The sequence below is a fragment of the Girardinichthys multiradiatus genome, chromosome 21 (genome assembly GCF_021462225.1).
Source record: "Girardinichthys multiradiatus isolate DD_20200921_A chromosome 21, DD_fGirMul_XY1, whole genome shotgun sequence".
Lineage (NCBI taxonomy): Eukaryota > Metazoa > Chordata > Actinopteri > Cyprinodontiformes > Goodeidae > Girardinichthys > Girardinichthys multiradiatus.
The window spans coordinates 18,694,637-18,721,716 of NC_061813.1; positions in this window are offsets into that span (position 1 = coordinate 18,694,637).

The window sequence follows — 27,080 nt, forward strand, 5'->3', positions numbered from 1 at the left end:
GGAGAAGAACTTAATGCAGCCCAGAGAAAGACTGACAAAAGGTGAGATCAGGAACAGCTCAAGATTTGGTAAAGCCTTTATGTTTCCTATGGAAGAAATAGTCTCATTAGAATCAGACTTTTTAATATTGCCATTTTGTAATAAAGAAAACAGAAAAACCTCCTCATTTGTCTTCATTAAGCCACTAACCAGTTTACTGTTAAGAGACTCACCTCTGCCCAACACACTAGTGTGTCACATGATCAAATGAAGGTAATTTGATTGGCTAAAAGCCACTCGACTCGTTCTAGTGCTGATTGCTTTAGCTTGAGTCACCAGAAGGTCAACATATTTACAGGCAAATTTTTGCATTTGTGTTTTCATTGGTGAATTTTTGCAGGCACATTTCGGCAGTTAAATTTTTTCAGCCAAATGTTTGCTGGCAAATTTAAAGTAAAAATAAATCTCATACATAATTGCATAGGAGAGAAATTCAGTGTTATGAATTAAATGTCTAAAAAAAGCCTGTTTCTAAATATTTCTTACATAGTTTCCTTGATTGTTTTAGTATTTTCCTAAGTGTACTATATGTAAATATATTTTATATACATGTTGACTATGTCTATAGAGCAGGAAACCTCAACACTACTTCTTTCTACCTTCAAAATAAGAGTCACAAATAATATATGGGTTTCAAGCTTAAAACCTTCTCCTGCATACCTGGAGAACATAATGACCTTATTATTTCCCCAAATAAAGATGACAGCAAATGGATAGCGCTTCTCATGACAGAATTCACTGGGAGAAGAAACATTATGTTGGTAATATTACAGGATCTTGTGGCATTAGATCTTAGAACCCTATGAATAATATAACTAAATAACACATCTGCAAAATACTTGCCTTGTTGCTACTTCACAGAGGTCTAAACCAAAGTTTATCTAAAGGAGGCCTTCCCCCACCCTGAGCAAAATACTCTTCTGGCAGACAACTTTATCAGCTTCTACTGCAGGTTTGAAAACCAGCCAATTACACCTCCCACCAACTCATCCGCATCTGACTCTGGCACGAAATCTTCCCATGCACCAAACACCCTCCTCTCCTTGGACCCCCTACCTGGATTTAAGACATCTGAGAAGGTGACTATTTTGGCCTCAGAAGACGAGAAAAACTCCAGGACTTGACAATGTTTCCTCCTCATGCCTCTGAACTTGCACTGACTAACTGGCCCCCATCTTCACTCAAATCTTTAACAAGTCTCTGGATCTTTGTAAGGTTCCCTCCAGCTTCAAACGCTCCACCATGATCCTGGTCCTCAAGAAACCACCATCATGATGTTAAATGCCTGAGGGCTTGTCGCCCTGATGTCTGTGGTCATGAAATCCTTTCAGCGACTGGTGTTGAAGCATCTAAAGGACATCACAGGCCCCCTGTTGGAACCCCTACAGTTTGCTTACTGCGCAAACAGGTATGCAGATGATACAGTAAATTTGGGACTACGCTTCATCTTGCACCACCTCAACCAGGAGGTGGATCAGCTGTTCCTGTGGTGCAGTCAGAACCACCTGGAGCTTAACCCACTCAAGACTGTGAAGATGACAGTGGAGAACTCCCCCAACACTACCTCCCCTCACCATTTTCAACAACACGGTGGATCACATCTGGTTCCTGGGAACCCCTTCTAGGAAATTAAGATGGCCATCACACATAGACTCTGTTTAGAAAAAGGCCCTGCAGAGACTACTTCCTGGGGCAACTCCAGAAGTACAAATACACAAGAGCTGTTTGTCCTTTCTTATTTAGTCTTTCCTATACTCGTCCATCACTGTGTAGTTTGGCCTATCCCCGAGCTTTAAACAGGACAAGTCCAAACAACAACGAACAAGTAGGTCTGCAGAGAGGATCATCAGGGCTGCCCTTCCCTCCATTCAGGACTTGTACATGTCTAGGGTCTGGAAAATGCCACACATCCTGCAATCAAACTGTTTAGACTAGAGGTATCAAACTCCAATCCTCAAGGGCCAGTGTCCTGCAGCTTTTTGATGTGTCCCATGTCCAACACACACTAAAAACATTTTTGTACACCCCAATAAATTTATAAAATAATGTATGGAATAAGAAATGGAGTTGCTGAAAAGGTCTTAGTGATGGAAACAGAGACGGATGCGGCTTGCTTCTTGCTTCTTGCAACATTGACTCAGTTACTGTCTGACACGAAGCGTGTGGGGGAAGCTCTCATAAAGCATCAGGCTTCATCAGTTGCACAGCTAATGATGTGCCTCCAATTAAGAGCTGCCAGTGATCACAGCAGAGGATTTGTACAAACACAGAGAGTAAAAGTGACACCGAAACAGAGACAGGCGATAAGTATGAGGCTGCGCAAGAAGGAAGTCAAGTTTTGCATTGAATTTACAGCCAAATAAGAGCAGTAAATAAGAAAGATGAGTGAGACTGGAGCAGGAGTGGGAGTGCATGGTTTATTGGCTGGTTTAGAGAGCACAGTCGTTTGGCTTGGACGCTAATGACTGTAATTATACGCACATTGATTGGGTTAGGCCGCTAATTACACTCGTCCGTGTTTGCGTGTAAACAGAAGAACATATGTTTACACAGGCGTGATGCCAGGAGCTCAACGCATCGCTGTGCTCTCGCATTGAGTGCATAAATCTCACACAGTTGTCTCAGCAGCTGTGATGATTCATGATCTGCTGAAGACCACATTACCATCAAGAAAAGAGTTTAAATCATCTGAAGAATCTGTGGCAATGTGGCGCTTTGGATTTCATAGAGCTAGTTTGTGTTCAAAGTTCACGCTGCCTGTTTTTGCCTCAGTGTTTGATTGGAAACTCATGAAACTCAATTTTATATCTCAATTTAAGTGATCAAAGGAAATTTCTGCATTTCTCTTATTACCATTCTTTGAATCGTCTTAATAGTGTGAAATTAAAGGATCTGCAAGGGTCAGTTGCAATTATCTTCAGTTGGTAAATGTCAATTTTTGGAAATGAGTTTTTCTTTAAAGAAAATGCTTATCATTGGCCAAGCTGAATTAGTTTGCTTATAAGCAGTGATTCAGATTACGTTTTGCTCGTGTATGTATGGATTTTTATTTATTAATCTTTTTCAAATTTCTGATCTTTTACTTGCTGACATAAACTACTAACAGTATGCATAAATCCAGTGATATATACAAATGAAAAATCTGTCTCTTTAGTTTTTGCCCATTTTACTCAATGTTGCACAATAATCCATACAACATATAAAGCATATAACATGTTTCTAAAAATATAAATATTCCTCTATGCAAGGACAAAATACTATTTCATAACGCTTTCTTTTTACAGCCATTGTTTATTTTGTTATTATAGACATAAATCTCATTAATATTTCACACAAACATGTCAAACTTTGTTTTTAATTTAAATGTTTTAACTTTTGGCTAATAAGGGTAAACGTCTCATATTGTGTGTGTGTGTGTGTGTGTGTGTGTGTGTGTGTGTGTGTCTCAGACCCCACACCCTCCACCATCACATCTGCTGGAACAATACTGCCATTTATCAGCATTTCGAGGAGTGCATGCATCTTCTCAACTGAACCAAAACGGGACTGTCTTCCCCATACGCTGCTCTGATAGAGCATCGCAGCTTGCTCTTTTACAAGAAAATTAACATAAAGGAGGTACAGTGGTACTTTAATGGGCTAAGAAGTCTTTGCTAAAGTATTTAGAAGGGTTTTTTTTTTTTTTCCGAATGCTAACTGGACAGGTTCATTGGAGCATGAAAGAAAAAGCGTAAAGCGGGGGTAGCAAGCTTTTCAGCTCGCACAAAGCACCATTATCCACCGTCGTTAATTTAATAGTCATTCCTTAGTCAGGCCTGGGTCTGACGATACGAGACCCTAACATTTGTTTGTCATTTTCCAAAACAGATTTAATAAACAGTTAAAATCTTAAATGGTTTCTTGTACTCTTAATGTTCCCTGCCTGCATTTGGGTTTTTTTCAGATTTATATGCATTAAAATTTAATGATTTCGGGAACCTATTTGCTCACCCATTTTTGAGTTTAGTAACAAGTTATAATGAAGGTCAAAATAACGACCGTGGTGAATCTTAACATCTCGTGCTCTAAATTTCCATCAGAATTTGTCTGCAGTAGTGTGCAAATACATTTACCTATAAAACAGGTAAAAAAAGTGTATTCTTAATGCGGTTTTTGGCTACACTACACTGATTATGAAAACAATCCTAATAACGATTGTTTAAGATGAATACTCATTAAGGTTGGAAATGAATGATGATTTTTAATGATTAGGAAATTAGTTGTTTTTTTTTTAGATTTTTCATATTTATATATATTTTTCTGAATTTTGCATTTTATAACCTAAATTAAATATAAGTTAAATTCTAGTGAAATGCTCACACAGACAGGAAACTGCAGCAAACAATACTCTACATTGTCAGACAAATTTGATATGATATACACACATACACATGTATTAAAACAGAAAATCCAAAATATTTCAGTTTTATAGTGGAATCCACTGCGTTTGTCAGAATGTGGCAATAAAATAGCTTTTTGTCACTCAAAAAGTTTTTGTGATTGGTCTCTTATTAAAGTCAGGCTTGCAATCCATCTTAAGATATACCTCTATCCTCAGTTTGGTATGCCTGAAATGCTGCGACAGGACAAAACGTGGAAAAATAAATGCCCATTTCACTTTGCAGCAGCAGTGAAGATTTTATTTCCCTACTTTGAGTTTACAATGTCTGAATCTAAAATTAATATCTTATCCTTCCATATATGGATGCTTTCACTTGTCTTACAGCATTGAAAGGAAAATGTGTTGCTCAAAACCTCAACAGAATCGAGGACATCTATTTGAGACTGCAAAGCAACCTGGCCATTGGCATACTAAATCAACAAGTAAGATTGAGCGCGTACACACACAAAAACACCCTACGTCCTGACGGTCCTTTCACCCGACAGGTACAAACACAAACCCACACACCGGCCCACCTGCTGTTGAGCTCACGCAGAAGAGGAAGCTTTTAAGCGTCCAACTTCAAACACTTACACAAGCACACTTACACAGAAGCACACACAGACATCCATTTCCTCTTCCTACGATAAAAGCGAAAAGTCTGGTTAGGGTGGGGTGGGGTGTAGGTGTGGTGTGGTGTGGGGAGGGGGGGACAAATCATATCGGGAAAAAGCAGTGACGTTTCTTTTCTCTGGTAAATGATTCCCCTTTCATGAAACTCAGAGAAAGATGTATATCAATACAGCCGTGTTGATCTCTCCATGACAGCGCAGGGAAATGGCCCGCTGTGATAAAACAATGTCGGGGAAAGAAACACTGAGGAATTTTCTCGGGAAATGCTGACATTTTTTACTGTGCTGAACTTCACAAGAGTCAACAAATCACCAAAGGAGAGACAAATCAAAAGCTCCCCTTAGCCCCCTCAGTTCTCCAAAACTCATGGGCCCGGGGAATGGCTCACCCGACTTTTGTTAGTTTGTGGAGTGGCCCGCTGATTGACGGGCTGCAAGGAAAGCTGGTTCTTGTTGAAGTTTTTATGTTGACATTAGTTGCAGGTTTGAGACAGAGGAGTATGGAGCACAGAGGAAGCAACAGACAGAGGGAAAGGGAAGGGTGATGTTTAACAGGTCAGGTGTGTAATAGCACCTCTTAATCTCCAGTGTGAATCATTACACACATTGATCCAACATGGACCATCTACTCGCACACAAACACACTGGGAAAGGCAAGGATGAACACATTTCACTGTCCACTGGACACCTACATCTGCACTCACACAAATATTCAGATATCGGTGAACAAGTTGGATGAGTTGGCTCAGTTTATTCATGTGCAAGGCGTCCGGCTATAAATCAGGTCTGTCTCATTGCATCAGTCTTATTTACTCATCAAACACTGGCTTTGCTCTCCCGCTCACCCACAGGCACTCCACAGAACACATTCACCTGATTTCCATTCCACTGTCAAGCTGATTTCATGCAAACTTTTCAAATGTCACACCAAATTAACAGGGATCATGATTTTCATTAAACGTTTTTTTTTTAACAAATGTCTGGGTTATTTCATGCAGAGATGAGACAATGCATTAGATGGCGCTCACGTTCACTTTCAGCTAGAAGCCATTTAAGGAGCCTGATGCAAAGCAAATCTTTGTAGTGTTATGACTAGATTTGTGTGTACACACAAAAGTAGAAATGACCATGTGCATGTCTTTAAAATATTATTAAAGCCATAAAATTGTCCACATATAAGCTTGGTTTCCTTTCCACTTTAGCTATAAAGCAATGCACACACTGCTCTATAATATTTGTACTTAGGCATAGTTGGTTGTGAGACTCTTACAGGAAGATTTCCCATAAGTTAAAAAAAATCAACGTTTCATGATGTTCCAATAATGACACAGAAACATTAAAAAGTTATACCATGAATTCATTGTTTTCATTTAAAACAGAGAAACAATTATTTGTGCTGCTGTTATTTATTACATTTATAATAGTACTATCTGCAATGTTTTTGTAGATGTCATTTTGATTTTGATACAAAGACAGAAGTTAAAATGTAAAACAAACACCTAAAAAATTTAGTTGTAGTTTTCAAGTGCTTCTTGTGCAAAATGTAGCTTTTATAGTAATGCAAGTCTAACAATATGATATTAGCTGGTTAATTTGTGGGCTGTCTGGTTAGATGGTTAGCCAGAATTCGGCCACTTAACCAACATTCCACTTGTAGTTTTCCAACTGTAGTTTTACAAACAACTTCACCTTAAAAAGAGTTACTGGTGGTGCTGTTTTGGTTTGCAAATTTACATATCATGTTAGCAAGGGAAAACTGTAATTGCTTTCTTACATACAGCTTACAAAAGTGTGCAGAAATAGTGGGGGGAAGGGCGCTATGCTTTAAAGAGCCAGAACAAGCTCTGGCCACACTAGCACTTTCTTTGGCATTTCATTAAAACACTTTAAACTATAGTCACAGTAAATATGAAACACAGTTTTTTCGAAATGTAATTTTTTAATTGAAATAAAGGAGGTTGCTAAGTTAATGAGCTTTGTAAGATTAGAGCAATGAACCCCTCAGATTTATATTATTAAAGAACAAATCTGAAGTGGCAAGTTTACAAGTGAGGGTGCAAAGAAACCATCTGATCACATAACTCTGCATGGAGATGGCCGGGAGGGATGTATTGTAAATGTTTTCTTCAACAGCAGTTAGGAACTTGAGTGGCATATCTTCTTGTTACTAAAAGAAGATAATGGTAGATGGTACCTGCATGTTACTATGTCATGTGATCCACATATTTAAATAATAGCAGAGGTGTCATGCCTGGATATGATGCAAAGTGGCATTTAATTGTTGCAGAGGTTAAACCTAAAATAAAAATGAACATTCATGCCAAACACTCAAAACTTTAGCTAGCTATTATTTACTTCCCATAAAGTTTTGTATAAAACTAGTTCTGGTTACAAAAAGGAAATTGTCAAACACAAAACAGTCATATAACTACATTCCCTTGCAGTAGACATAAATAGATTGTATAAATCATAAAAATCTGATATCAAAGGATCAAAATAGCAGAATGGCATAATGTTGAAATGACCAGCCTACAATGGCTACCTACATTGGAAGAAAGCACACAGGTCACATTTTCCAGAAAAAAAAAAAAAAAGTTGCTTAACTTTAGGTTCATCCTTTGGCTCCTCTTCAGAATGTTTAGTGTTTTGTACCAAACACTTGTACCAGAAAGATAACAGGACATTGCCATTCAGTTTTCCTATTGATAATGACATTTGCAGCAGTCTAGCAGTAGCCTAGATGTACTGTTACCACCAAGAGGTCAGCTGTTGAAACTGAACACTTTTATTCAGTTCAAGTTGTTAACCCACCACTTCTGTAAAACTGTATGTACCTGTAGTTTGAAGAAAGCTAACACTGTTCACATTCAAAAAGTGACCTAAAGTTGATGTACCATTGTTTGCTTCATTAAGCAGTTTGAGCTTTTTACCATTTGCATTAAAACCTTAAAGTGCTGCACGGTGGCGCAGTTGGTAGCACTGTTGCCTTGCAGCAAGAATGTCCTGGGTTCAATTCCCAGCCTGGGGTCTTTCTGCATGGAGTTTGCATGTTCTCCCCGTGCATGCGTGGGTTCTCACTGGGTACTCTGGCTTCCTCCCACAGTCCAAAAACATGCCTGTTAGGTTAATTGGTAACTCTAAATTGCCCTTAGGTGTATGAATGAGTGTGTGTATGGTTGTATGTGTGTTGCCCTGCGATGGATTGGCGACCTGTCCAGGGTGTACCCTGCCTCATGCCCATAGACTGCTGGAGATAGGCACCAGCTCCCCGTGACCCACTATGGAATAAGCGGTAGAAAATGACTGACTGACCTTAAAGTGCCTGTTACCCGCTTTTCCCACAAATGCAGAAATTGAAAGAAAACATTTTAATATTGAAGACATTGGGCAGTAATTGACATGATATTTGGATAAAACTTTTATCATTAAAGACATGATAAAAGACAAATGTGACACAAAATATTTCGATGTTAAATTTTGCAAGTCCAAAGTTGCCCGGAAATTACATCAAAGGGGAAGTCTCCAGTCATTCATTGTGTAAGCGTCAATGATAAACAGTTCAGGTGGAAGCCAAGTTGTCTGTAAGCAAATCGTTACCATATTTCAAATGAAAAAGCATTTTCAGAAATTCTTTTTCATTTTAAGAATGTGGCTGCATTGTTTGACTCATAAATGAAATTAGTAATCAATAATCCTATTTGCATTTTAATTTTCTTCTTCAAGACTGCTCATTCTTTCACTTAATTAAAATGAAAAAAAAAGACATTTGAGATTTATTTTTCAAAATATGCCCCAGCAAATAGATACCAAAATTCAATTTGAAATGTAAAATTTGAAAATGAAAAAGCATTTGCTGAAATGCTTTTTCATTTTAAGAATGTGGCTGCATTATTTGATCCATAAATAAAATTAGTAATCAATCATCCTATTTGCATTTTCTTCTTCAAGACTGCACATTTTATGCCATAATCAAAAAGAAAACAAAGCAGACATTGCTTTTTCGTTTTCGTGGTCTGCCTGCAAAGTACTGCTCAGAACTCGAAAACGAAAAAGCATTCCGAGCGGCGGGCACAGCAGAGTGACGTCAGCAGCCGCTCTTCCTCAGCTCCCTGCTGACCGAGCTACCCATCTTGTCCGGTAGGGGGCGTTGTGGACGTCTGCATTGGCTGTGGCAGTTCCGCCACAGCCTGCCGCAGGGTGGCACGGGATTCCGCGAGGATGCCAGAAGGTGCCAGACTGGCCGTAAAAGCTTGCCAATGCGGTTGCCGCTGTTTTTGTGGAATCTGATGCTGATTATCGGCAAACGGGTTGTCATTGTTGTTATAGCCTGTTACCTTTAAATATTGATTTCATCATTGATTATTATTTAATAAACAGCTTTAGACCCATAACATAAGGTGATTGTATTTACTTGACATGGAAAATAAATAGCACTATGTGTATGTGTGACGTGTTGAAAGGATGACGAAGATTTATTGCACAAACAGCCGGTTTATTATAGAGCATGAGCGGCTATTCTGAATTGTCACTCACAGAAAATTATAAATATATGCTTAAAAACACGCTGGATGTCCCAGGCCACAAGGGTGCCACAGCCTGCCACGGGAACTACCAGTTCTGCCTGCCACTGTCACAAATTGAGCTCGGCCCTGCTGCAATTCAACCAATTTCTCGGCACGTTTGCAATGTAATGCAATGCAGACGTGCACAGCGCCCCCTACTGAACAAGATATGTAGCTCGGTCAGCAGGGAGCTGAGGAAGAGCGGCTGCTGACGTCACTCTGCTGTGCCCGCCGCTCGGAATGCTTTTTCGTTTTGGAGTTCTGGGCAGTACTTTGCGGGCAGACAAACTCAATGTCTGCTTTGTTGTCTTTTTGATTATGGCATAAAATGTGCAGTCGTGAAGAAGAAAATGCAAATGCAAATAGGATGATTGATTACGAATTTTATTTATGGGTCAAATAATGGAGCCACATTCTTAAAATGAAAAAGCATTTCTGAAAATGCTTTTTCATTTGAAATATGGTAATGATTTGCTTCCATAAAGTTGAGTTAAAAACATCATTAATGTCGTAAAACGGTGCATTGTTGCTTGTGATGGCAATATTACGAGAGCAGCTGTTAGTCTGCACTACTTTCCTGAAGCGGAGAGGATCAGAGCTGGAAAACTGACAAGGGACAGATGGTCCATAGCAGATGCTATAGCCAGATGTTCAGTGCATCTGATATGAAAAGATCGCCAAAGAAAAGTATGCTGCTTGCTGTTGCTAAACGGATCAAGGCTCAGCAGGCAGGAACACTTGTTATTTAGATATCGGCTGTTATTGTTAATAATTAAAAGTGCGAAATTATAATTTTTATTAATAATACAAAATTATTATCATTATTATTATTATTGTTATTATTATTATTAAAATAAGATAAATTACACAGGCATACAATATATTTCTCTAAAGATTCTAATACACAGTTAAAAAAGTTGTGTCTTCAGATCTTGAATCATCCCTTGTGTCTGCTGCTGCTGCTGCTCCATGCTGCTCACTTCGCGTCTGCTGGGTCTGTCTGTGATTGAAATATATCTAAATATATATAATAGATTCTACGATACTGTCTGTGTTGCTGGCCTATATAGCAACCGTCAGTTTACGTGCCAGGGTTCCCCTTTGACGTCATAAAAGAGTTCACCAAATCGAAAAGGAGTAGTCTGGAAATGCTTTTTAGTGAAATTTATCACCATATATCTCAACAACTGTTTACTTTTTAAAATATTTTCTCAATGTTTTCTTTCCATAAATGTATTTGGATTTATCATGAAAATTCGATGTCACAGGCACTTTAAGCAAGTAAACTGACCAATTGAAATGTGTAAAAACCCACCACCCCCACTTGCCTTGTCTTTGTGTCTTTCTCTTTCTTTCAACCCTACTTAAGGGCATGCTCACATCTTTTTTTTATCAAACAGATGCACACCAGTTTACCAGTACTATGTGAAGAGTGAGGTGTCGAGCTTTGATTTTTTATTTTACCCCCCTCCCTTGCAATTAGGAAAAGTATCAAGAGCCACCAGTGATGAACAAAATTAATCAGGTGTGTCTGAATATGCAGTTAATTATAAATGTCAACCTCAGTATTTTTCATTTAAAGGTTCTATTACTTAAGGCATAACATAAAATCAACAGGCTGAAGAATATTTTCTGGGTAAAGATAGTATGCTCTTTTAGCATCTTATGATGGTTTTGACACGTCACCATGTATTTGGCTTGCAAGGGGTTAAGCTTAAGAGTGAGCTATTTCTAGTCATCAGATGTAATCCATTTTTCAGATTCATTATGCATTTGTGTCTGTGTGTGTGTGTGTGTGTGTGTGTGTGTGTGTGTGTGTGTGTGTGTGTGTGTGTGTGATGTCTGGATCGGAAACATCCGGAAATGTGTCTGTCTCATCTCCGCTCGTGTTTTTTGTCTCTCTTGGCCTATCGCACGCACATATGCACAAATACACACAGTTAGAAGTGCACACATTGCCAGACATCATTCTTTAACCGCAGCCTATACACCAACACAAACACACGCACAGAAAACAGATGTGAACGTGTTCAAGTCTCAATCCTGGACATTTCGTTTTTCTTTGCCTTTTTACCTTTCTAATTTTACTCTTCCTCATAGCTAAAAATATGTAATTGTGCATCTTTTATTTTCTTTACTCTCCCTCATTATCTTTTTTTTTAACCAGAGAACTGTCATCGTTTACAACAGATACAAAACCCTATAATATTCATGCCCTGAAAAGTACTTTTTGACTTCAATTTCTCCCTGCTTTCACTCAAATATTTGTATCAAAAACAGAAAACACAATTTCACTTGTCTTTAATTGTGTTTCACTGAGCCCAATCATGTTCTGACAATGTGCGATTTGTTTTGTGTCACGGATGATTTTGTGTCAAATAGACCTCTAATGATCACTTAAATTGGTTGTGTTTTATGTCAAAATTTCTTCAGTTGCATGATTCCTATTTGCAACCCCTGCAACTATAGGCACAATGGACTCCTAAAACCCCTCTTTCAACTCCCATTTGCATTTATCTTTCAACGTGTGAAAGGAACTGCAAAAACTGAATGAGATTCATATTGGAATGTCAGCTGCTTGGTAAACCTGATAGTTGTTCATTTTTGAAGGTTCATATCGTCTTTGTGACTCTGAATGAAGTTTTGTAATTTGATTCCACAAGCTCAGTGTTTAGGATTCCGCAAGGATTTCTTGAAAATTGTCCCTGCTCACACTGTTGTCATTTGCTTTCAAAAGAAAAAAACATCTGTTTGTCTGTTCTTGTCTTCCTCTGAAATATTTTCTTTTTCTCTCTAGTTAAATGTCCTCTGCCGAGGAATAAACGGTTGTGCAGGCTGTATGAGGAGAAGACAACCATGTGTAGAAGACTAGAGCGACAGATCTTACTTTCATCCACTTCTTAGCATTACTCCTCCATCCACCTCCCCCTCTCTGCCTCCATTCTCCCATAGCCCAGCTTGTCTCATCCTCTGAGAATCAAGCCAGTGGCAGGGGACACTGACAGGGTTTTAACTCAGACTAAGGTAAAAGAAGCTGGTGGAGACAGATCAGGTGAGCCCCAGGCGAGGTGAAGCATTTGGGGATGGGCCAGCTGAGGGGTATGCGGTCTCCTCTTGTCTGAAAGGTGCTTGCTCAGGGAAGATGAGTAAGCATCTGACCAAATATAACTCCCTGATCACTTTGACCTGTGATGACTTTTGGACTCTCAGCTCCTCACAGGGGAATCTATTAGGTAGGAGGTTTATGTTCTGCAGGTCAAAGTCAAGTCCCAAGTTCCTATTTTTCCCTCATGGGGCAGAACCAGAAGGCATTTGCATGAAAGACCATTAACATTATTGTATCTGCAAGTTCAATATTTAATATGGCTGCCACTCATATAAAACATAGCCTCTATCTGTGAACATGTTTCGTAAGTGGTTGAATCCAAAACAATACAGAGAAAGTGCATTATCAGTTTGTATTGCTTCTAATAGTTAGTGTTATAACAATTAGCAAGTTTTTCCAGCTTGCAATAAAAACAACACACTCTACTCCGGTGGGACTTCTTTACCAATTCCAAGCTTTGACTTTTGAACATAGCATAACAATCTAAATATTATTTTCAAGGTTAAGATTAACTGGATTATTTACTATTTCTCTTAAATTCTAAATCACCTACACATGAAATGCAACTCAGCACCACATCTTTAAGGAGTAAATCCATGCTACACTTGATGTTAGCCTCACAATGGATGAATGAATGTCATCACATCATCACCGTCATCCACAGACATGGTGCAGATGTTGGTGTGAACGCTTCTATCACCTTCTCTGATTACACTGCAGCTGTGGACCATGTCTCCTGGGTCTACTCTAGTAAACGCAACCATGTGCCTTTATGTGTTTATGTGTGGGAGTGTGTGGAGCAGATTAGTTGAACCAAGTCTTGAATGTTGCTTTATATTTTGATTTAAAATTACTAAACATTTTATTAGGATTTTCTTCCTGTAGTGAATTTTTATATATAGATAATAAAACCCACAGATACACTTGCTTTTGTACATTTCTCTGCCTTTTTTCTTCATATTTCAATGTGGCAATATTATCTTATTTCTGTCAGCTTGTACTATGCCCATACATGCAAGTGAGCATTGCAAAGTTTGGCTTTTTTGAGTATTGCACTACTTTTGATTGTACTACTTAGTACAAGCATATTTGTTATGGGAAATGAGCTGAATCAGATTTTAATGCCGTGATACAGCTCACTCATTCCTTATCTTCCATTGCACATCGGCAGGTGACACATCACTCTTTATGGTTTGTAGCATTTGAAAAAGGTTGCCGCTCCTTCACATGAGAACAGATTAGGAGAAAACATATGCAAATATCTGGATTTAAACAGAAAAATCACTATTATACTGTGATGATGAGAATTTGGGGAAAACAGGTCTCAGACCTCTAATGGCCTCTTCATCTTGCCGCTCTTTGTCTCCGTCGCCCCCGTCTGTCTTTCAAACCCCCTTTTCATCCCTCATTGCTTGTGTATATACATAACTTTCGTATAGCCAGTTAGAATGTCGGACATTTTAATGATTGCGCGCAGAGCTCTATGTCCTTGTTAGCTTGGCTCCCCTCATTTGCCATGTCACACTCAAAAATACCCTCTTTTAAAGTGCAAACACACGCACGCACCTTCTCACACCTACAAACACCTATGTTCTTTCACAAACACACGTGCACAGTCACACAAATGGCACAGTCATTAAAAATGAAACCACAGGCTTTTTGAAAACTCCAAGGACTAAGGGAAAAGTCAGCGGCGCAGCGGTGAAAAGAGTCCCCCTGGAAACAATGAGGAGAATGATCATTTGTTGTTCTTGAAAACCCGTTGAGGTTTCACAGAGGTTAAGCTTCCCTTTGATGTGTTTTTAACTCGTTTCAGCTCTGCTGAGGGATTAGTGAGCTACTCATACACTCACACACACTCACACACACACGCACACCTAAACACACAGGCTCCTAATTTATACACCATGAGCTGCTCTCTCACAAAGATGGAAAGCACAGAACAGACTCCTTCCTAACCTAATTTTATCAAATGAGCATGTGAGGTACTTTGCTACTGTATGTGTGGTCCCTTGGAAGTCTATGGTGAACCAGGAAAATGTTGCAAGTCAGTATTTTTTTTTTATCCCCAAATTAGCATTTGGCTGTTTGTGAGCAATGTGGGCTCTAAAGCATGAGAGAAATGGAGCGATGGAGACAGGAGTTGTTGATCATCACATCACTCATTACTGTGTTTACGATGCTTTATCCTTTTTCTAAGTACAAATGACGGCACCCATGTGTATTACCAGCATCAGTTCAGGCTGTGTTGTGGGTCTGTTTCTTGCCATTACTACAATCTGTGCTAGAATTTTATTCACTAGTTGACAACAAATTTTGTTTTCTACTGATTTTTATTTGGTTTAACCATCCTGTAATGGGTGAAGACACATAGAGCAAATAGAATAAACTCCGTGCGGACAATAAAGTCAACAAAAACAATCTAAACTGTGCTGAACCCTTAGTTGGTCATGGCAGATGGCCGCTCACACTGAGCCTGGTTCTGCTGGAGGTTTTTTCCTGTTAAAGTGGAGTTTTATTTTCCACTGTCACTACATGCATGCTCAGTATGAGGAGTTGCTGCAAAAACAACAAATTGCTTGTGACTGTCCACGGTCGTTACATGCTCATACAGGAGGAGTGAATGCTGCATGACTTAATGCAATCTGATGGGTTTCCTTAGAAAGAAAACGTTGTAACCAGTTTGAAGAAGAAACTGAATTTGACTGCATGTTTGATTACTAGGATCAATTGGTATGTATGTACCTGATTTTGTATCTGTATGATTCAACTCAAATGACTTTTTATATAATTGAATGAATTGAATTGGTATAAAAATAAACTGAATTGAACTGAACTCATAATGAATTTTGTAAACAGATTAAAAAAAAAAAAATGTTATCATCCATGATCCCTGGAACACATTGCCCACTACATGATCACATTGTACTGTTGGGATCTTATAGATAACTTTAATGTAAATAAATTACAAACAAAAAATAAATAAATAAATGCTGACTCCACTGGTCATCCCTTTTCTTACTTTCTTGTTTCACCTTAAATGTTTTTCCGGCCTGGATAAATAAGACAAAGAAAACACAGCCAACAAGATTATTTCCAGACCCTTATTCATTAACCCATTGTCTAAAGTTTGTCTGTTTGTCCATCCAACCATATGTCCCTTTTTGATTGATCCATTAATGTATTTGTCGATTTGTCCATCTATTTATTCATCTACCCATCTGTTTATCCATTTGTCTGTCCTTCTGTCTGTCCATCAATCTATCTATCTGGTTGCTCATCTATCCATCCAACTTTGCATGTAAATGGTAAAGATGGGCAGACAAGGACTGAAAACTCTGAGTTCGGAAAGCTATGGAATTTTGACATAAAAATGTGTCGGAACCTTGGGGTTGCTTTGGCTGGAAACTGCTCAACTTTGTTGCTGTGCTGTAATAACTCTTATTTACAAAGAGGTTTTTGATGAAGACAGCGAGGGAAAAATAGGCTGAGAAGTACATAAAACTGACATTGGGAGCTGGAACATGTCTCATCTCAAACATAAAGTAAATGAAGAAAAGGAGACAGTGATGCGCTTTTGTGGCAACTTTTTCTAAACTATGCTGCAAAATGCTGACATTCTGCTGTTGTAGTCAAATTTACGTTGTAGGCAGAGGTTTATTCCCAGTGTGACAAAATGTTCCAACAGAAGCTCACTGATTATATTCAGGGGAGCTTTATTAATCTTGTCACACATTAAGCCGTGAATCAGCACTAGTTTTTCATCTGTAAATATATTTATAAGACCTCCGCCGTAGTGTACAATGAATACCATTACTCTTGAATTCAGCCTTTTCTAACGATTGCCTATTCCACTGAAAGAAGAGGGAAATAAGTTCACCTCATTTTTTGTGGACTAAATTTCTAGCATTTCGCTTCCCAGAAGTTAAGCCAATTGTGCCTAGCAAACAAAGTTTTTTGTTTTGTTTGATTTAAAGAGAAGATGACAGAATGTTTTTATCTGAGATGTTTTTTTTTTTTACAAATTAGATGGGATTATCAGACTTATTACATTGTTGTATTAAAATTTCAATGACATTATTGTGAAACTGTTTAAAAACAAAGTATCTGCACCAGCAAACGTAAATTCCACAGTAAGCTGTTCATTGAAATATTGCTCATGAAAACTTGAAGCAGACAGTAGCAAAATTGGTTGTTTAATCCACAAGCCTATTACTGGTGAAGCAAGATGTTCTCAAATATAGCAAAATCAAAATCATGATAGCAGCTATAAACACACATTTTGGCTGCAAAATGAAAACAAATGCTTATTGTTTTATGACAAGCATTGTATACTACAAGAAGACTGGCCTACCCTTGTTCTAATTTTCTACCCCACATTCTATTTCTACACTGTCACCTCTGACAGAACCTGACTAGTGGTCTTACTTCTAAATAGCTTTGAAATCAACTGCATTGTCAGATCCTCATTTGTAAGTCGCTGTGGATAAAAGTGTCTCCCAAACGCATAAACACAAACATAGAATGCTGATTTTCTTAATTTATTTCTTCTTATCAATTTGACTGAACCCAAAATTAAGAGACAGTCACTGTGAAACCTTCATAGATGGACGTTTATATAATTTAAACACCAGCAAGAAGATGATAGTTTTAGCTAAAAGTTCTTTAACTAAAACTAAACTTTGCATAAAAACGTAATTAAATGCATATTTGATTGAATATTTATTTGTTCTAATAATACATATTGACAATAAATCTTATGCTTTTTGGAAGGCTGTTTATTTGCCCCTTATGCATTTGTGGATTTGGCACAAAGGCCTCGTTAGTGGGAGAGCTGTACACAACTGTGGATGGTGTCATATTCTTCAACTAGCATTTGAGATTTGACATCCCAATGAGATCTTGAAGAATAGAGTTCAGTGCCTAAGAGTGGAAATAGGGGATTGCTCCTTGTTGCTGAATCTCATCTTGATATCTGTCTGGATTAAGATTTCCTTAAATGATGTTGAGTCTTGTTTTCCAGTGAGTGATAAGCAGCCCCACACCATCACACTTCCTTCATCAAACCATGTTTGGCAAAGACAGAGAGGATTTGTCAAGTTGTTCATGGGTCCAACTCAACATACTCAACTCTGCTGCTCAACCCATAGAAGAATTTTCCTACAAATGTAGCTATAAGTGGAAATAAAAAGGCTTTCTAATGGTATTAGACTCATCGTGTATCACAACAAAGAAAAAATTGACAAAGCACAAATTTCCTTATTGTTTGTGGTAAGATTACTCAAAGGCTTAATGGCGTGGGAATTGTGACAGCCCTGCTGGGTAATTCATTATTTGAGCTGTTGCAGGAACAGATCCATTGGCTGGAGTGCAACAGGCAAATTGACTGAAAGCACGAGTTGGACCTTTAGCACTATATAAATGCCTGGGTGCTGTGCAGCATGCACATGCTCCAGGGTCAGATTTGTTTTGTTTGCTTTTTCTTTGCTTTGCTTAATTTAACATTGAGTATTTACATTCAGTATTGTCACCCATTTACATGCATGATTTTACTGACTTCATACACCAGACTGTTAATAGTTTTTTGTTATTTACTTTAAAATTTATATTTGTAAATCATACTATTGTGTCCCCGTTTTTGTCGTAACCCATGAGCAAGGTTTTGACAGAATGACATTTGATCAAAAGAATGGGCTTATATTTACAAAAATGAAATAAATGTTTATGTATTCATGTTGTGTGGTTAAAAAAATTAAGATTTACGCAAAATAAGTGTTAAACTAAAACAAGTATTCCAAATAATTTGTTTACCTCATATAAGCCACCTCTGTGCCATGGTAGGGTTTCAAAAGCAAAATAAATACTTCTTTAACTGAGAATTTAAGTGACTGGTAAAAAATACCAATTGTGCTTTAACCACACTTTATTTACAATTTTTGCTTTAAAATAAATCACCAATACAGCATTTTTATTGTTTGTGGTAAATCTTAGTATTCATGCTGAGGATAAAGACATTGCCGTTTATTGTACAAGAGTGTTACAGATTGCATGTATTTTTGCTACTTTGAATAGGCTAACTGAGCATGTGGTCCTCTCGCCCAAAAACGCTTGAGACGAACAGGGGAAACAGGTGGAAATAGTACAGTTTAAGACAGCAGGGGGCCTAGGGGGAGTAAAAGATTATGAGGCAATTTAAAGGAAAGGGACAGTCTAGGACTACAGGGAATCAGGAAAAACAGGTAAAAGAGACTGAAAAAAAAAACAATCTGCTCTTTGGGAAATAAGTTTGAAAGTCAGAAGGAAAGCAGAGTAACAGACAGATGCAGTGGGAGATTGACAAAAGCGGGAATAGAAGTAAATGGACTGTGTTGTTTAGGGGATAAAGAGGTTAGTATAGTGAGTATGGGGTTTAAGCAGAGAAAATGAGCTAGAAAAATAAGAGAAGAAGGAGGCGTAATGGGATATTTGGGAAGTGGTGTTGCGATGGAAGAAAAGTTAAAGGTGAGAGAAGTCTGTAACAGAAAGAATGACAGATAGGGGGATGAGAGATGCCGGACAGGAACGGATGGGAGTAGAGCAAAAAAGGTAGGGAAAAAGGAATAAGAGAGTAGTTTGAGATTTAGGGTATATATGGAAGAGAGAGTGACGGAGAGGAGCATATTGTCGTTATCGGACTGCTCCAGAAAGCCTGCTCCCTAATGGGGCTGGTGTGAAGGGGAAATGAGGACTAGGCCTGATGTTGCCTGATTAGCCATGGACTCAAACGCACTTCAAAGGTGAAGAAGAGAAGAAGGAGTGCCTAGGTGTGTATGTGTGCATGAGGTTAGGGGCCGAAGGTGAGTCACCATCACCTCCTGCAGCAGGGCCACAAATGAGAATCACCCTCAATTTTTAACAGACTCTCAAATACAGACGCATGACTATTTTTCCTTAGCCTTGAAAGGGCTGGCTGCTCTGAATAGAGGCGAACCTCTGAATAGGGAATAGATGGATTGGGGGAGTGGAGGGTAAATAGACAAAAAAGGCAGCTGGAGATGTGAAGGAAAGGAGAGGGAACAGGAAGGAAGGGGCAAAAGGAGGACAGGACATCAAAAAGAGTCATCATGCTCCATATTAGAGGAATAATGAAATTTGCCTTTTAGCTAACGACATGTCCTGACGGCTCTGTTTTCACAGAACTTACAGCAGGAAGGATTTTGTCTTACAGTGGCTGCCTCAGAACAGAACACAATCAAACACACACTCATATTTAGAACAATCAGCATGTTGACCAGTCAGAGACCCTATTTGAAATTTAACCCTCCCACAGACCTATGTCCCTTTTCTATCCCACACCCTGAATTCATTAATGTCACACACCTCTAATCATATTCATCATACCAACCAGAGCCACCCCTACCTCTCTCCTTAAATTTTCTATCCATGGGAGCTGATGACCTTCATTAGCCTCCCTTTCTTTCTTTCCCACATTCTATATTTGTTTTTCATCTCCTTCACTCAGTGTTTGTTCACAGCTGTGCCCTCTCTTTGGATTTTCTCTTTTTCCCCCATTAATGTTACACACATTCAAAGCTTTTAGTTCATTTTATTTCTCACACCTATTTCTTCATACTGTTTGCTATGCCTTTACCATTATCACTCCCTCTTTTTATCTGCCATTCTTTTCTCATTACACCCGCTCTCTGTTTCATTAGCATACAGAGTAAGTAGATGGCGCTCTGGGTAATCTGCGTGATTTGCTGGTGACAAAATGGAGGGCGTCATCAGAGGTCACGGTGCTGCCATCAGCCGGCAAAACCGCTGTTGATGTCGGCCTGTCATACGCTCACTCTCACGCATGCATCGTACATATTTGAAGCGTGCTGGAATGAAAGAAGGAAACATGGATCTGTAATCAGGTGTGACACATCACAGTGTAAACGCTGCAATCAAACCTGACAGCCACATACACACAAGCAGTGTTTGCGTCGTGGGCCGCCAGGACGCAGACACTGACAGGTTTCTGCATATACACTGAGATGCACATGAGAGCCGCTTTAATGAATACTGAAGGAACCAGGTTCAGGAGTCACGTTTAGGTTTTAAAGAACGTAAAAGTGGGAGCTGTGCATCTTGACAGAGTGTACTTTCAAAATTATTACCTTTTCAATCCACCTATTATCACAGATTATCACCTTATTTCACTGACAGCTACAAACTGTTTTGATCAGTTTAATGGGGCGTCATCATCTAAATTTATATCATTATGATAATTTTAATATGTTTCAAATGACTAATATTAGTAAAAGAGAGTTTTTAGAACCTGATTATGAACCTCAAAGGGGTCATTTCAGTTTCAATTGGAAGTTAGAGTAAACCCAGCAAAAAATGTAATTACTAGGTGTGTGACAACAGACCTATCTCAAGAAACAAGACAGTACACAATAATACATGGGAATAATACATGTTAGCACTATTTTGGGTGTAGTGGTGGGAGTAAAAATCTCTTTGTTTGTTTTTATTTTCAACTTCTTGTTTAAAGGATCTCTAGCACCAAAGCAAATAGAAACAATTACAAAACAATTTAGTCCGGATTGGACTTCAGGATTTTTACTCTTGTCTAATTTTAAGGTGGTGTTAATGATGAAAATGAAAGTCCCCTTTTTTGTGTTTTTACAAACTTCTAACTGTGTTTTAAAGAATGTCTATTTGATCTAGAATGTATGCAGTCCCGAATTGTTTACCAAAGTGTTTCAGATTTTGAATTAGATATGAGAAAATGCAGTCAAGACAGATTATGAAATCATGGAAACGGCCATTTAGTCTAACATGAACAGGAAGCTCCAAAGCAAATGCTAACTTTAGCATCATTCACAGCTAATGGTTAGCCAGTCGAGGTACTCTCACAGTGCTTAGAAGTAATTTGCTTCTCGTTTGTCATGTTGTCACCATTTTATTTTTCTACTGAGTACCCAAAATGTTGCCATATAAACAATGTTAAAGTGGCAGAGGTTGTTTAAATGTGTTGTGGGTTCAACAAAAAGTTTTTATTAGCCTAGTCAGTTAGCACCGTGGAACAAATTAAAATGATTTCTTCCTTTCATTCTTAAAAATAACAGTCTAAAGCATATGCAACAGAGTGTCAAGATTCAAGTATTCATCACATCTAGGGCCTGTAATAATAGTTTACACTTCCCCAGACAAGATCACATGCTGATAGCGACTGGATAGGTCTGTGTGAGACAAACTTCACTTTTACAAGAAATATTGTGGATTTTCAACACTGCGATATCTGGTACCACAAGATCTTTGCATGAGTTACATGACCTGTAAACGTGTGCTAACTTGAGTTATAGCCATCATATTTTATGTCAGTTTGTGAACTCTCATTTTACATCCCACAGTTTGCTTTTCCAGTTTTCTGGTACCAAAGATAGTCTTACATGGACTTAAGAGTACAGCTGGAGAGTAACAATTATAGCCATGTAATTATATCTTATGATATTAGTATTTCAAGACTCTTCATATTGTCAAAAATATATTTTCAGAAATGTGGCAAGAACTGTTCTGGTGTGTATTTTAAAAGTTAGTTTTCGCCTGTATTGGAAGCAATGAATTCATCTGAATAGCCAGTGTGAGGATTGCAACACATAGCTAGGTCAGCTACTAAGCATTGGTGAGATGCCTGAAACACATTTTTGTGCATTTGCTCATGGCAGGGATGCAGAGTTATACACCACACTCCTTTATGTCCACAATGTCAGCAGTGTATTTGGAGATTACAGACATCCCTGTGATCTTACTGGATTGACTTGAACAATATGGTTCTTAAAGGGGGCTTTTGTTGCCTGAATATGGCCAGCCTATGAGACAGAGGCCAGTGTTTTACATGCAACAAAGAGTGAGTAATACAGTCTAGATTTTGAGTATTAGCTAAGGTTTTTGTCACACAACTCAAGTTAACTCTCAGGACAGACACAATGGAAAGACATGTTTTAGCTATCTAAATTCTTGATAAATGGTGTATTGGAACATTTTAAATCATTTCACCTTTTATCTGGGATAATTACACTGACTGATGCTTGTGTGAAATTGATGCACTATGGTGTTGCACATTGACTATTTCATATAAGTGTTTGCGGAATATATGTTCAGGAGTATAAATAACCATGCAGTATAAAAGTTGTATGATGTAGTATATGTAATGTAATGTATATAATATAGCATATTGGTTCTTACTTGAACTACAACCTATTTTTTCAATGTGTCCAGATCATGGCTTCTTACCAGTGTCTACTGAAGATAAGAACTATATATAGGACTGTTGCAGTATTTTGTTTCAAACATAAATACATAAAAGATTAAATAATCCTTTTACATCTCCCTATGTCGCTTTACTTTGGTTTTAAAAAGGTTCTTGTTTTTAGAGATCAGAAACCCTTTTGGTTTAAAATATCTTCATTATTGTTGTTCACACTGCCCTGCTAAATTTGTGAAAACTGTTGTAACTGTTGTGCATTTTTCTTGAAAAATACACATGGCATCTTCTTTATTACTTTTCAAGGCTGTTATTCTATACTTTACTTTTAAAGAGATTAAAGATTATTAAACCATCAGAGTGAGGAGAATAATAGTAAAATATACTATCTGACCTTCGCTTTCATTTACAAAAGCTGTCATGTTTTTCATTATTCTTTTTGAATTTTTCTTTTCCATCAACTGCAGTGTACCATGAGAGGACAGCAGAACTAAATGCATGGGGTATGTTGATCAGTTGATGGCTCCCTCCCCTAATCTTGATTAAACATTTTACACTTTTTAATATCTGCTCATGCTTGACAAGCCAACTGTGTCTCAACAAAATAAATCACACTAGTGTATGACGAGTTGGAGGAAGAAGGGACGGCCTAAAAAATATAATTACAAAGCATGGTAGCCACGAAGAAAAAGAGACAGAGAAATAAAGGGAAAATGCAACAACAGAGTGAAGAATAAATTCTCAGGAGGCTCTGTTAAGTTGTATTACACCATAAGCTTGTCACTAATGGTCTCCCTGCCATGGTTATGAGTGCTGGAAATGCTTTGGTGCTAATAGACAGATTATGGAAAGAAACGAAGCATGTCCTGAAATCCTCTTAGCAAGGCTTCACCTTTTTATGTATTTATTTCCTGCCATATTCTTTTCTGTCTCCCCCCCCCCTCCTTTTTTTCTCTACCTCAGTGGCCTTGGCATTGTCTCATAGAAAGTGTTTAATGTTTGATTCGTTCATGGTGGGGAGTGTTGTCTCTTGCTTCCTTGCTCTGTATCTTTTTCCATCTCACACATTTTTCAAAAGGCACTTTATTTATTGTCCCTGGGGAGCACTATATTATGCATTAACCTGTTCAATTATGCATTCATTTATGCAGCCATTGCCTTATGTAAATGCACTTTATGATTAAACAAATTGTTTCACTGTTTGGCTGTGTGATTTCCTACACAGTGTTTGCCAGTGACATCATAATGCAATAGTAACAGTCTCAGTGTTTGAGGTATCTGAGTTCTGTTTGTGCCCTGTTAAACTGGTGAAGAGCCAAGGAGATTGCAGAAACCCACAGCAGGATTTTAAAGCATTAAGCCATCTAGAGGCTTCTTTTCTTCATTGGCTTGTGATTTTCATTCTGTAATGCATGCTGAAAAAAGCTGTTTATTTGTACTTTTTAAAACTTAAAAAAACGTAATTGAAAAAAGTCTTATTTTATCATGTCATGCAATGAGAATGGTTGCATTCATGCAGCCCTGCTTGCAGCAGTCTCTCTTGCTTCAGGAGAAGTTTATTTTTGGCTCCATGGAGTTTGATGGAGGGTTTTCTTTTTGGTTCTGGGTGGAAATAAGGATGTCCTTCACTGATGTATGGAGGTTGTTGATTGGCAAGTTGTGGAGGAGAGGTTTGTATGGCCAACTGCTGAGTGCCTTGCTGAGTAAAGCAATGTAGAATGTGATGTGCTTAAACATGAAGGCTGGGCAGCAGATCAATTAAATTATCAAGGTATAGAGCTAACATGCAGGAAATAAATGGACCACTGCTTTCTTCTACCTGATGTTGTTCTCTTGGTTAACAGGTTAGATCATTTGCAAGAATGCACATTGTAGATGTGAGTTTTTGACAAAAATGCCAAATCAACTGTTGTGGTTGTGTCTTTGACCATTCCCACAGCAAACTATCTAAATGTAGTTCAACATACTAGCAAACTGACAGCTATCATCCATTACTCTAAACAACAAAGTGATGTGTCTGCAATTACATACCTTGACCAGCTGATTTTAAAACCCCAACATAGGAAAGACTACCACTAACCACTGGCCAGTTTAGCAGTTAGTTACTATGGAAACTGAACGCAGGCTTGTGGGTGGACATTACTACTGAGCAATGACTCCCACTGACTCCCTGAGCAACTCCTTCTAAGACAGGTCCTGCTCCTCTCCAAAGTAGTCGGTGAGCCCCGAACATCAAATCCTCTGGACAAAAACACAATTTTGCTTCATTGTATATTTTTCATACACAGTAAAAACAAATATTTACTTGTATAAGAAGACATACTATGTGTTTCTCACTGTTTGCTAATAAATCAGACCGAACCTTCTTTGTTTAGGGTCAGTTAGGATTACCAAAACAATTTCTATTTGCGGAATGGGAGAAAAATAAAGGAGAGAGACAAATTCTTTTATTACTGTCTTCAAATTCAGAAGTTCACATAACCTGAAGGTACTACACCTTTAACAATCTGGAAAAGACCAAAAGATGAAATTGATATTTGGATGTTATTTGACTGGCGACCTGTCCAGGGTGTAGCCCGCGTCTCGCCTGTAGACCGCTGGAGATAGGCACCATCTCCCCTGTGACCCATTATGGAAGATACAGGTATAGAAAATGGAAGGATGGATGGATGTTATTTGGATTCAAACCAACAACTCTTACATACTGTGTTTTTGTTTGAAATCATGTGAAAATCAGATGAAACTAAAATTGAATTGTTTTACCGTAACAGCCACCATTGAAAAAGGGGAACTCACACAGCTGAAAACACCATTCTATCTGTGGTAACGGTGGCAGCATCATATTGTGTGGGAGTTTTGTTGCAGGAGGGACTGGTGCACTTCACAATATAGGTTCAGAAAATAACATTATGTGGAAACAGAAAAAACAACATGTCAAGACAACAGCCAGAAAGTTAAACTCTGGGTGACAATGGGTCTTCCAAATTCCCAGCGACCATCCTATCAAATTATTTCCAAAATGGTTTAAGAACAGCAAGACCAATATTTTAGAGTGCCTGTCACAGAACTGTAAACTGAGTCCCTTAGAACATTTTTGAGTAGAGCTGGACAGGTGTACGCGAGCAAGGCGGCCTACAGACCTCAATCACTTATCTTTCACCAGTTCTGACAGAAGGATTATGCAAAAACTCCACCAAACTATTGTGAGAATCTTGTGGAGGGATACCCAGAAAGTTTGAGCCAGAATGTTTAAAAAAAAAAAGGTATTATACTAAAAACTTAGGAAATGTATGTAAACTTTAAAGAAAATGAAAAAAATATATATTGAAAATATCCTCTCATTATTCTGGCATTTAATCAATGCAAAAACATGGGAATCATAATTGTCATAAGTGACTTCTACACATAAAATGATACTAGGCGATTCTACGGTTCATAAAGACAATATTATGCTCATTTACAAATGCAAAGAGTTTTGTTACGTCCATTTCAAAGTGTTCACCGTCCAGAAAAGCTTCAAATCATCAGTTCCCTTTCTCTCCTTTTACCAAAAACAGTCTACTCAATCTGCTCTAAACAATCAGAACATGGCTGGAAATAAAACATTATGAGGCTGGCGCTCACAATGATGCTCATGCTCAGGCAAACATCTCTGAGACTGATGGAAACAAAGTCAGAAAATTCTGTGCAGCTTAGAATCTTTTTTAATAAGATTTTGTTTTTTGGAATTGTCCAGGTCATCTACTGTATATGCACTGATACACCGATGTTACAGGAAAATACTCAACTCTTTATCTCTTAGAACCAAACAGACAGTATTAATCCATTAAAACATTTACATACAAGAAAATAGGTGATGCCTATGTAAAAAGACAAACAGCAGCAAACGTATGAGGAAGAAATAAGCATGCAAAAGAATTCTCAATTGTCATAAAGACACTTTAATAATTTTGAATTATATATCTTAAATGATCAACGTTTACTCAATATATTTTATGATATTTGCATGCACAGTTGCAAGCACACAGAAACTCTCTTGTTATTTGTGGTTTAAGTATCAAGAGGTTGACTTTTCTCTGCAACA